The following is a 12166-nucleotide window of genomic DNA, read 5'->3' on the forward strand; positions in this document are numbered from 1 at the left end:
GGGTCGAGGGATTGAGAGATGAAGGGATGAGGGTCAAGGGGTGAGGGATAAAGGGATGAGGGATGAAGAGAAGAGGTTTAAGAGGTTGAAGGGGGAAGGGGAAGGAACAAGGGAATGAAGGAATGGATGGTAGACTCTTGGATGGGGTGTGATGTTCGATCGGTGTTAACTGTTGGTTTGGTGATGAGAGGACACCAGGGAAGGTAGAGACTCAGGGTGCGGCAGCTTCTGATGTTCTTGGGTTTCAGTTAAGCCCCTGGTGCTTCCTTTATTGAGATAGGAGACAAGAGAGAGAGAAAGAAGAGAGTAGAAGAAGGGGACTTTGGGGGGAAATGGTGCAAAAAATTAGTCCAAAGGATAATGATTTGGGTGTCTTTGAGGCGTGGTCTTGTTCCTGAACCTAGCTATTAAACTTCATCAGTTGTAATCTATTAGGGTAAAACTCTGTAGGTTTGAGGTTCGGACCCTTTTAACAAAGAGCTGGTCCAGTACTTCCTGTACGGGGGTATCATAATCAAAAAAGACATGTAGAAACACACTGATACACTGACCAGATTTCAGGCTTGCTTCATCCCTCATCAAGACTACACACGCACGCACGCACGCACGCACGCACGCATGCACGCAGGCAAACACGCACGCACGCAAATCACCTCATTACATTAGTCTGTTTGGCTTGTTTGGGTTAGTTTTTTACTCCTTCATGTCAAAGGCAAAATCGGAGGTCCCTTCTTTAATTTTTCCTAATGCCTACTCTTCATAATGCCTTCATTCATTAATTTGCTATCCTGTGAACCTCTCCAGTGCTCATGCTTGGTAAGATTTGTCTTTACTTTCAAGGGTTTGTTACAGTGTTTATTTGGTGCCCTGTGGGCTTTTGGATTCAGTATTACCTCTGGGACACAGCTGGAGATCTGTTGTATAGAGGTCCAGGTCAGCAGAGACTCAGTAACAGCAGTGTGCATACAGAGCCCTGCAGTGAATGGTATTGATCAGGAGGACAGGAGAAGTGGAGCCTGGAGGGCTGGTAAAGGCTGACCTCATGCCACGGTTCATCTCTGGGCTTGTGTAGGAGTGTTTGGAAAAGGCCTGTTACAGCTCTGTCCTCAGAAGGTCACTGTTCGCTCTACATATCACTGGAGAATTATTCACACATGTAACTGCCCAAACAATGGTGTACATATTTATAGCTTTGCCTATACATTGCTAAACGTGCTAAGAAGCATTTTAACTGGACCTATAGCCTTTTTCTGGTTTTCATGGCACTGAAAATGCAAAAAAAAAAAGTCTTGAGGACTGCAGTAGTGCATCATCCTTGGCTGAAGTTTAATTTGAACCTGAAATCTATATCAATGTACAAGGTTTTATTCCGTGTTTTAGCATATTTAATAGAAATCACACTGATTTTGCACGAGAAGGTAAGGGCAGCTGGTAAAGGTGTTGCTGCTCTGACTAAATTTTGAATGAAACCAGAGATCTACACGTTTGTCTGTGGCAAAATTATTGTGGAAGGTGAACTTTCTAAAAAATGAAAACTCCAAGCCAGGACAGCATTATTTAACTGGCTTTCACTTGGGGTTGGAGTGAACTGAATGTTCTAAAGTTCTTTTTGAACTCTTGCCCAAGCTCCACTCAACACTTTGTAGCACATAAAGATTTAAATAATGTTAAGAGCAGTTTGAAATTACTTAATGAGGCTGGTGAAATCATCCCTCACTTTGTGTCTAATCATTTAGACAAACTTCGGCCTGTGACTTTCAACAGCCTTGACATTTCTTGCCTGCTTGGGAGAATTGAACATCTAAGTGCTGACATCTCTACCATTAAACAGGCTATGACTGTGCAGACAAATGACTGCGAGGATCTCTGTATGGTGGATATAAACCAATGCTTATGTGTGATTGACCAACCTGGGTTGGGAAGAGGTGCGATGAGAAGACTTTGATTGGGGTTGTGGATAATGTAAGGCAGGTGTATGGAGTCTCTGTTCTGGATACGAGGTCAGTGGAAGAAACCTTAAACATATAGAAGCAAATAAGGGTCATTAATGTTTTGAGCTTGTGACATGATGTTCACAAATAATTTTGTGTGGAAAAATTATATGCACTTATCTGAATGTGTGAATTTGCAGATGAAATAAATAAATCTGTCTCAGGTTAGTGAATGTGTAATAACATTTTGCAGATGCAAAAATATTTTGTGTATGTGTGCACTTTTTGTGCACAAATATAATTTACACATCAAAAACTTTTGTAGCTGCAAAAATATTTTGTGTATTGGCTGACTAACCAATTAGCATTTTGCCCACTGGCAACCCAATCAGCATTTCCCACTGACCATCCAGTTAGAGGAAGTGAAACAATCCAATCAGCAGGCAAAATGTTCCAGTGTGTTCATGCTGGTTACTTCCTTCATCTGGAGCATGCTGGAATAAATATGAAGCAGCAGCAAGCTCTTGTGGGACACAGGTGGGTTAATTAAATGTGTTGGCATGGAACCTGCAGGTAAAGTTTTAATTAACTTGAAATATCAAGACAGCTGTGTGTGCAACCCCAAGGTATTTCATTTGCATATTTAGTTTATGTGGTCGTTGCTAATGGTTCAGCTAGCTACATTCTTTTGGCCAACGATTCTTGCTGTGCTGTTTGAAGGAGTAATGCTAATGTTGAGGAAAGGCTAATCTTTAATAGGTGCTTCCCAACATTATGTTGTGGGAATTTAATCCGGGAAGGGAGGTAGTTAGCGAATGATGGAAATGGTTCACTTGTAAGTGTTCACATAATATATATGTATATATATATATATATATATGTATATACTGTGTGTGTGTGTGTGTGTTATTGACGCAAATCATTTTTTTTATCGTGAGATTAACACTCTTTGTGACCTAGTCAACTTAGTTTTTATAAGCTGTTGCCACTGCTAGTCCATCCATCCATCCATCCATTGGTAACAAAAACTACAGGATCCTGTTATGAACCGGAAACAAAACAATAGGCACAATAGGCGAGCAGGCAAGACCAAACACGTCACGCGACGTAAAGTATATATCAGTGCTTTCAAAATATTTATTTAAAATATATTTAAAATATATAATCGCGATTAATCTCATGAATGTCATACTTAACTCATGATTAATCACAAATCAATCGCACGTTTTTATTTATTCTAAATGTCCCTTGAATTATCATTATAATACTGTTATCAACAGGGAAAAGTGGATAGGCTTGCTTTGTGCATATGTTTTTTTATTGAAAACAACAATGTGTAGTATTACATTTCACACTAACATTCTCACTTTGAGCAGTCATTCACATTTGAATGAATCAAATCTCACACAATTTAACACTGTCAATAAACAGATGACAAAAAAATATATACTTGGTTACAAAAAAGCCCCTTCAACAACCCTTTCTAAGGGATCAAAACAGGGTGATACAAGATAAAATTACAAAGTGCACATCATTGTAAACTAGGACTCGGGCTACAGTGCAGTTAAACCATGGCTTAAACTTTCCTTTCTTAAGTTTCTTTTGAACATAATAGCATCCATATGCCTCTGTCGAAAGCAATCCATTGTTGCCTGGTTTTGACAAGGAGGCGGAGGAGAATTCGCATTTGCCGTGTGTTTGGTCATCAAATGGTATTTCAGACTGGAATACCATTTTGAAGGACACGGTTTATCACATGAAGCCCTCTGGTTCCCCTGCAGATGCTATGTCCCCTCGTTTGTTTAGAGAGGTTCTTGGCACTATTGGACCAAGTGTCCTTGCAATTGTCAACAGTAGTCTCTCCTCTGGTACAGTGCCTGTAATTTTTAAACACGCAGTAGTACGGCCCCTACTCAAAAAAACAGGCCTCGACCCCTTTCTCTGTTCCAACTTCAGACCTATCTCTAACCTTCCGTATATCTCCAAGATTTTAGAGAAAGTGGTCTACAACCAGTTGTTGCCCTTTTTAAAAGATAATTGTATCACTGAGCTGTTCCAGTCTGGGTTCAAAGCCCTTCACAGCACAGAGTCAGCACTTCTGAAGATATCAAATGATATACTCTTGTCAACAGACTCTGGCAAGTCTGTTGTCCTTGTGCTTTTAGATTTGTCTGCTGCTTTTGACACTGTTGACCACAGCATTTTAATCTCTCGCCTTGAGCACTGTGTGGGCATTAAGGGTGTTGCCCTCGACTGGTTCCGATCGTACCTGACTGACAGAAGCTTCTGTGTTAAACTTGACAACACTGTGTCCTCAACAGCTCCTCTTCCATATGGGGTCCCCCAAGGCTCAATCCTTGGCCCTCTTTTATTTGCACTATACCTTCTCCCCCTCGGTTCTGTTTTCAGGAAACACAATATGCCATTTCATTTTTATGCTGATGATTGCCAGATCTACATTCCATTGCCTCAAAACAATGCAGACTCAGTCCAGCCACTCATAGACTGGCCCTCTCTCACCTTATCTCAAGGACTGTGTCACAAATCTGGGGGTAAAATTCAAACCTGATTTTAAATTTGAAAAACAGATCAGCAGTGTCGTACAAAAAAGTTTTTATCAACTACGACAGATTGCTAGGGTGAAACCCATTTTATCATGAACTGACCTAGAGAAATTAATTCATGCTTTTATCACGACTCGTCTAGATTACTGTAATTCCTTGTACATAGGAATTAGCCAGGCTTCTCTTGCCCGTCTGCAGCTTGTGCAGAACTCTGCTGCACGCCTGCTTACCCAGACCCATAGGCGTGAGCACATCACGCCCATCGGCTTCCCTACACTGGCTCCCTGTGTACTACAGAATCAATTTTAAACTTCTGCTATTTGTTTTTCAGTGCCTGAACAACCTCGCTCCTCCGTATCTTTCCAATCTGCTTCAGCCTTACTGCCCACCTCGACCCCTGAGATCAGCAGATCAATTATTGCTCACAGTCCCCAAAACAAGCCTTAAGCTCAAAGGAGACAGATCCTTTGCTGCCGCGGCTCCCTAGCTTTGGAATGAGTTACCACTGAATGTCAGACAGGCCCCCTCACTTCCAGTTTTTAAATCTCTTCTAAAAACACATTTCTATTCCTTGGCTTTTAACACTTCTTAATTTATTTTGACTGGCATCCCCCCGAAACAGCACCTGCCGTGAGCCCATCTGTCTGTTTTCTGTTTTAAGTGTTTTATATTTGCCTGACTTTTATTTATTCTTTTTATTCTTCTCAATTTTTATTTTATTTTTTGAATAATTTTATGTACAGCACTTTGGCTGCCTTTGTGGTTTTAAATGTGCTATACAAATAAAGTTGTTGTTGTTGTTGTTGTCTAGGCTGGTTTTATAATTCAGTCAAGTCTACCTCAGTTTCTGCTATGTTTCCAAAACACTGCACATATCTGAAAACATTTTATTCACCAGAAGGTGAATCAGATTGTGAACTTCCTGCACTAAACCTGCAGGAAAAAAGTTCTTAGGTTTCTCTCGGTTTACATTTTTACACTTTTATTTACATTTATTATTTGAGTGTTTTCCATGGTTGTCTTGACATTTCCTTTCCTTTCTGCCTTGATAGCTGAGGGGATTATAATCAGAGGAAGGTTCAATTTAAAATAGAAATGTTTAAATTTAATGTATTTTTCTCCCGGTCCTTATTTTAAATAGGTCATAAAAAATATCAATAATTATTGATATCGACCAATATAAAACAGTTATATTACAATAGGGTTTTCAGCCATATCGCCCAATTCAATTCAATTCAATTCAATTCAATTCAATTCAATTCAATTCAATTCAATTCAATTCAATTCAATTTTATTTGTATAGCACCAAATCACAACAGAAGTTGTCTCAGGACACTTTCCATATAAAGCTGGTACAGACCAAGCTCTTTTATCTACAAAGAAACCAACAATTCCCCCATGAGCAAGCACTTGGCGACAGTGGCGAGGAAAAACTTCCTTTTAACAGGCAGAAACCTCGAGCAGAACCAGACTCTGGGTGGGCGGCCATCTGCCTCGACCGGTTGGGTGAGAGAGGAAGAGCAAGAGAGGGAGAGTGAGACAGACAGACAGACAGACAGAAATGCAGTCAGAGAGAGAGAGAGAGAGAGAGAGAGAGAGAGAGAGAGACAGAGACAGAGAGACAGACATGCAGTCACAGTAACAGTGACAGTGGATGTAATAACAGCAGTAGCAGTTGCAATGGATGTCATGCAGGGCCAAGGCAGGAGATGCAGCTGAAATCCACAATCCAGATTCAGCCACTGTCCATGGGAACCTGCAAGACGACAAAGCACAGAGACTCCGGGGAAGGAGCTAAGTTAGTAACACGCCGTGGTAGGACATGAAAGCGTGCAGATGGAGAGGGACAGAAGGACAGAGGAGCTCAGTGTATCTTTGGATGTCCCCCGACAGTCTAATCCTATAGCAGCATAACTAGGGGCTGGTCCAAGACAAGCCTGAGCCAGCCCTAACTATAAGCTTTATCAAAAAGGAAAGTTTTAAGCCTACTCTTAAATGTAGAGACAGTGTCTGCCTCCCGGACAAAGACTGGAAGATGGTTCCACAGGAGAGGAGCTTGATAGCTAAATGCTCTGTTCTGCTTTTTGAGACTTTAGGAACCATAAGTAGACCTGCATTCTGGGAACGCAGTGTTCGAGTGGGGCAATAAGGTACTATGAGCTCTTTAAGATAAGAAGGTGCCTGGCCATTTATGGCTTTGTAAGTAAGGAGGAGAATTTTAAACTCTATTCTAAACTTTACAGGGAGCCAGTGCAAAGTGGCGAGTATTGGAGAAATATGATCTCGCTTCCTGGTTTTTGTCAGAACACGTGCTGCAGCGTTCTGGAGCAACTGGAGAATATTCAGCAACGAATTTGGGCAGCCTGATAGTAAGGAATTGCAATAATCCAGCCTGGAAGTTACGAATGCATGGACTAGTTTTTCTGCATCATTTTGAGACAAAATATGCCTGATTTTTGCGATATTATGTAGGTGAAAAAAGGCAGTCTTTGAAATTTGTTTTACATGGGAGTGAAAGGACATGTCTTGGTCAAAGATGACTCCCAGATTCTTTACAGTGGTGCTGGAGGCCAGCGCAATGCCATCCATAGCTGCTATGTCATCAGAAAGTGACTTTCTAAGATGTTTAGGGCCTACTACTATAACTTCAGTTTTGTCCGAGTTTAGCATCAGAAAATTGCAGGTCATCCAGGTCTTTATGTCATGAAGACATGCTTGTAGTCTAGTTAACTGACTGGTTTCTTCCGGTTTCATTGATAAATATAGCTGGGTATCATCTGCATAGCAATGAAAATTTATTGAGTGCTTCCTGATAATCTTACCTAAAGGAAGCATATATAAGGTGAATAGAATTGGTCCAAGCACAGAACCCTGCGGAACTCCATAGCTGACTTTAGTGAACACAGAGGAGTCATCATTAACACGTACAAACTGAGAGCAATCTGACAGGTAGGATTTAAACCAGCTTAGCGCAGTCCCCTTAATGCCAATGAAATGTTCCAGTGTCTGCAATAGGATGCCATGGTCAATGGTGTCAAATGCAGCACTAAGATCCAATAAGACTAGTACAGAGACAAATCCTTTATCAGATGCAATTAGAAGGTCATTTGTAACTTTAACCAGTGCTGTCTCTGTGCTATGATGCACTCTAAATCCTGACTGGAAATCCTCGAATAAACTATTATTGTTTAGAAAGTCGCACAGCTGATTGGCAACTTATTTCTCAAGAGTTTTTGAGAGAAAGGGAAGGTTGGATATCGGTCTATAGTTGGCTAAAACCCCTGGATCAAGAGTAGGCTTTTTCAGTAGCGGTTTTATCACAGCTACTTTAAAGGACTGTGGTACGTAGCCTGTTGATAAAGAGAGATTGATCATGTCTAAAACTGAAGAGTCAATTAGAGGTAATACTTCTTTAAACAGCTTAGTCAGGATAGGATCTAAAATACAGGTAGATGATTTTGATGATGAAATTATTGAAATTAGTTGGTGAAGGTCAACAGGAGTAAAACAGTCTAAAACTGCGACAGACTGAGTAACAGTTTCTACGATTTCTGCGTTTGAAGACAAAACAGTACCTGTTAACGGCAGGAGTCGATGAATTCTGTCTCTAATAGTTAGAATTTTATCATTAAAGAAGCTCATGAAGTCATTACTGTTCAGAGCTAAAGGAATACATGGCTCAACAGAATTATGGCTCTCTGTCAGCCTGGCTACAGTGCTGAAGAGAACCCTGGGATTGTTCTTATTTTCCTCTATTAGTGCAGAGTAATAGGCTGCCCTGGCACTGCGGAGGGCTTTCCTGTATATTTTAAGACTGTCGTGCCAGGCGGACCGAAATTCTTCCAAATTGGTAGAACGCCATTTCCTTTCTATTTTCCGTGAAGTTTGCTTTAATTTGCGGGTTTGAGGAGTATACCATGGAGCTAACCTCCTCTGTTTAATTTTCTTCTTTTTTAGGGGAGCAACAGAGTCAAGTGTCATACGCAACGATCCTGTAGCACTATCAATCAGGAAGTCAATCTGGGAGGGACTAACGTTAGCATAAGACTCCTCTGTTGTATTGAGACATGGCATTGAATTAAATACTGATGGGATCATATCCTTAAATTTAGCTACAGCACTATCAGACAGGAGTCTGGTATAAGAATTTTTGCCTACTGGCTGGTAGTCTGGTAATATGAATTCGAAAGTTATTAAATGATGGTCTGATAAAAGAGGATTCTGTGAGGAGACTATTAATTCTTCGATTTCAATGCCATATGTCAGAACAAGGTCGAGGGTGTGGTTAAAACAATGAGTCGGTTCATGTACATTCTGGCGGAAGCCAACTGAGTCTAATACTGAGATAAACGCAGTGCTAAGGCTGTCATTATCAACGTCGACATGTACATTAAAGTCACCTACAATAATTACTTAATCTCGCCCAATCCTGCTCCTGCCACTCCCACTAGATTTCTAGCCATTACCGCCCACTCCTGCAATGTGTCTACTCCCACCCACACCCGTAAACATTCTGACCATTCAACCGTCAATTCAAAAACACATTATTTTACTGTGTGGTATTAATAAACAGATGCATACCTGTTACTAATAACGGAGCAAAATAACATTGTAGTGCATAATCACATTCATACTCATGCTCATACATAAGTACACCTACTCTAGTTCAAAATCACATGATATGTTTTTGTTTTACTCAATATTTAGGAACATGTGTTGGTTGGACTATGGTTGTTTGTTTTGTTGAGGTTGTTTTCTTTTGTTATGTTTCTGTCTTTTAACACCCTAGGAGTGGCACTTCTACTTTAGTTGTATTCTGCACAACAACAATGGAGCTGGTGCACACAACCAGAGAACCCTGTTGTAGGCCAATACTTTTGTACATTTGTCACAATTAAAAAAGTCCAGTTCTTTTCAATCTTTCTCAATAACAACTGAAAAATTTGTGCAAATGTCACACATGTCTTGTTTGGGTTTTTTTTATTGTAATGACCTACTTTGATCTTTGTTTGCACTTTATTTGTTGACTCCATCCTTGTGGTTACTGCCTGCTAAAACCCAGGACCTGATATTTCCGCTTCCACCTTCAGCAGTGTTAAAACCACCTGCTCCTGCAAGATTTACATTCACAGTAGAGTAGTTTAGTAGTAGTTTAGAGTAGGAAAATGCATTATATTGGGAAGTATCTGTTAAAAACTAGCTATTCCTTAAAATTAACATTACCTGTATAAACAACACAGCAAGAACTGTTACCCATCAGACTGTAGCAAGCAAAGAAATTAACGACTACATAAACTAAATATGCAAATTAAGTAACTTCAGGATGCACACACAGCTGTCTTGACATATCTAGTTCATTAAAACTTTACTGACATTTTACTAGCGTGTAATTCATCTGTGTCCCAGGAACTCGCCTCTGCTCCATGTTGACTCCACCAGATGAAGTAAACACACCAAATTCTGGACCATTTTGCCCCATGATTGGAGAGTTTGACTTTTGACTCTGATTGGATAGTCTGTGGGAAAATGCATCTGTGTACACAAAAATTTTGACACATATACAAAATATTTTTACATCTAAAAATTGGGTTTATCAGGAAAAGCTACACATGTGAACACAAGAAATACACACATGCTAATTTAGATATGCATATTCTTTATTAAAATAAATGAGCAGACCATGAGAGCAAACACCATGGCCACAAAGCTTTACAGCCTTGAGATGTATTTTAAATTAAAAGACATATCCTGATCAAAAATAACTCCCAGATTCCTTACAGTGATGCTGGAGGCCAGCACAATGTCATCCCGGGTAGGTATATCATCAGAGAGGGAGTTTCTAAAGTTTAGTTTTGTCTAAATATAGCAACAGGAAGTTGCATGCCATCCAGGTCTTTATGTTCTTAAGACATGCTTGTACTCTCCCCACCAACCCATCCAGCACACGGTTGAGGGTTATCTGCCTGCCAGTAGCATAAGCTTGTCTCAAAGATTAAGCTATGCAAGGCTAATTACCCGTGACAATTATTTCTGAGACCGTGCACACACTTGCACAAAAATGACGGCTAATCTTTTTTAACTTACAACTAAGACAAAGGAAACACCAGACAAACTCTGTTCAAGTTCATTAATTGGATTCATCTGGCTTCATTGTTAAATGTAGCTGGGTGTCATCTGCATAGCAATGAGAATTTCTGGTGTCCCCTACTAATATTACCTAAATGGACCATGTAGGGGGAATATAATCGGTCCAAGCACAGAACCTTGCAGAACTCCATGACTTACGTTAGCATGCACGGAGGAATCATCATTAACGTTGTTGTAAAAATGGCTACCTGCTGCTTCAGGAATTCAGGTTGCTGAGGGCACTGTGACTGAACTACAACAATGAGCTGAAAGAGGCAAAACGCTCTGTAGGGCTGAGGTTAACTGCAGAACTAGTGATAATTCTCTGTGGATTTATCAGTACCTGGGACGCCTTTCAGATGACACATGATCATTTGATCCATTGTTAATATAATAATATTTATTAGTACAACTTAATTTTTCAGGGGTCTGTAAGTTGTCCATATCAAAATTGTCCACAATGTTGCATCACCATGCTGGGTTTGGCTGAATGCTAAAATGCTCATGGTGATGACTTCTGCATTCACCTTTCCTCACACTTGTTGCTTTTTTTTTTTTTACTGATTATGACAGTAATTCCTGACAAGAGTTTTTTGAAAAAGTTTGAGGAGTATAGAAGACTAGCTACAATATGCATTGGAAACCCAGGACAGGTGAGTACCCGTTATTTGTTGTAACTCTCTTTCCAGAGGATAACATCAACAATCACCGATTTATTGTATGGAACAGAGAAAATTCACCTTCAGTTCAAATTCAAAACTGAGATACAAACTCATTTAAGTTCAGGACCATCTGTCACAAATTTTGAGCCTGCATCTTTATTTCCATCTATCACTGACCCTTCAGTCTTTCAGTTTTTTTTTCAGCTCTTTCAGTCTTATGTACACCTAATAGGCCCTCTTATACTTTATTTGTTTGTTCATGTGTTTTGAAACATTACATAAATTGTAACATACACACATTTATATCCTACGCTAGTTTGGAAAACCAATTCCCAGATGCGATGAGGTAAACACGTAAAACATCACAAAATGCAAATAGTGACACCATAAAAACCTAATGAGAAGCACCATAATCATCCACCACTGCATGTCTGTTCCCTCTGTTAAGAATATTTCAGGAGGAGTTCCTCATATTGATCCCCTGAACACAGAGACGACTATCCAGATCATTTTTTAAAAAGGGAATCTGAAATTCTTCATAGATGCACCCTGTGTTTCTGAAGCAGCAACCAGGTTTCCATCATGTTACGGAGGACACAAACATTATCTGTCCTGGTGAGGTTAGATACGGAGCAACAGGACTGTCTGAGCAGTCTCACTGACAGTTTAGTGAATACTGATGAATTCAGAGAAAATTATATGAACTGTATGTGGCACCTGTCTGAGAAACTGCTCCATAAGAACCTTTCAACCAATGCTATTGCAGCTAAAAAAAAAAAAAAAAGACAGGTTCAGCAATCATCTCCAGTGATGGTGAAAGAATCAAACAATAGGCTTTATGTTATTCTAACTGAACCACACAATTTCTTCCATTTTCTACTGG

Source organism: Chaetodon trifascialis, chromosome 9, assembly GCF_039877785.1.
Source record: "Chaetodon trifascialis isolate fChaTrf1 chromosome 9, fChaTrf1.hap1, whole genome shotgun sequence".
NCBI lineage: Eukaryota > Metazoa > Chordata > Actinopteri > Chaetodontiformes > Chaetodontidae > Chaetodon > Chaetodon trifascialis.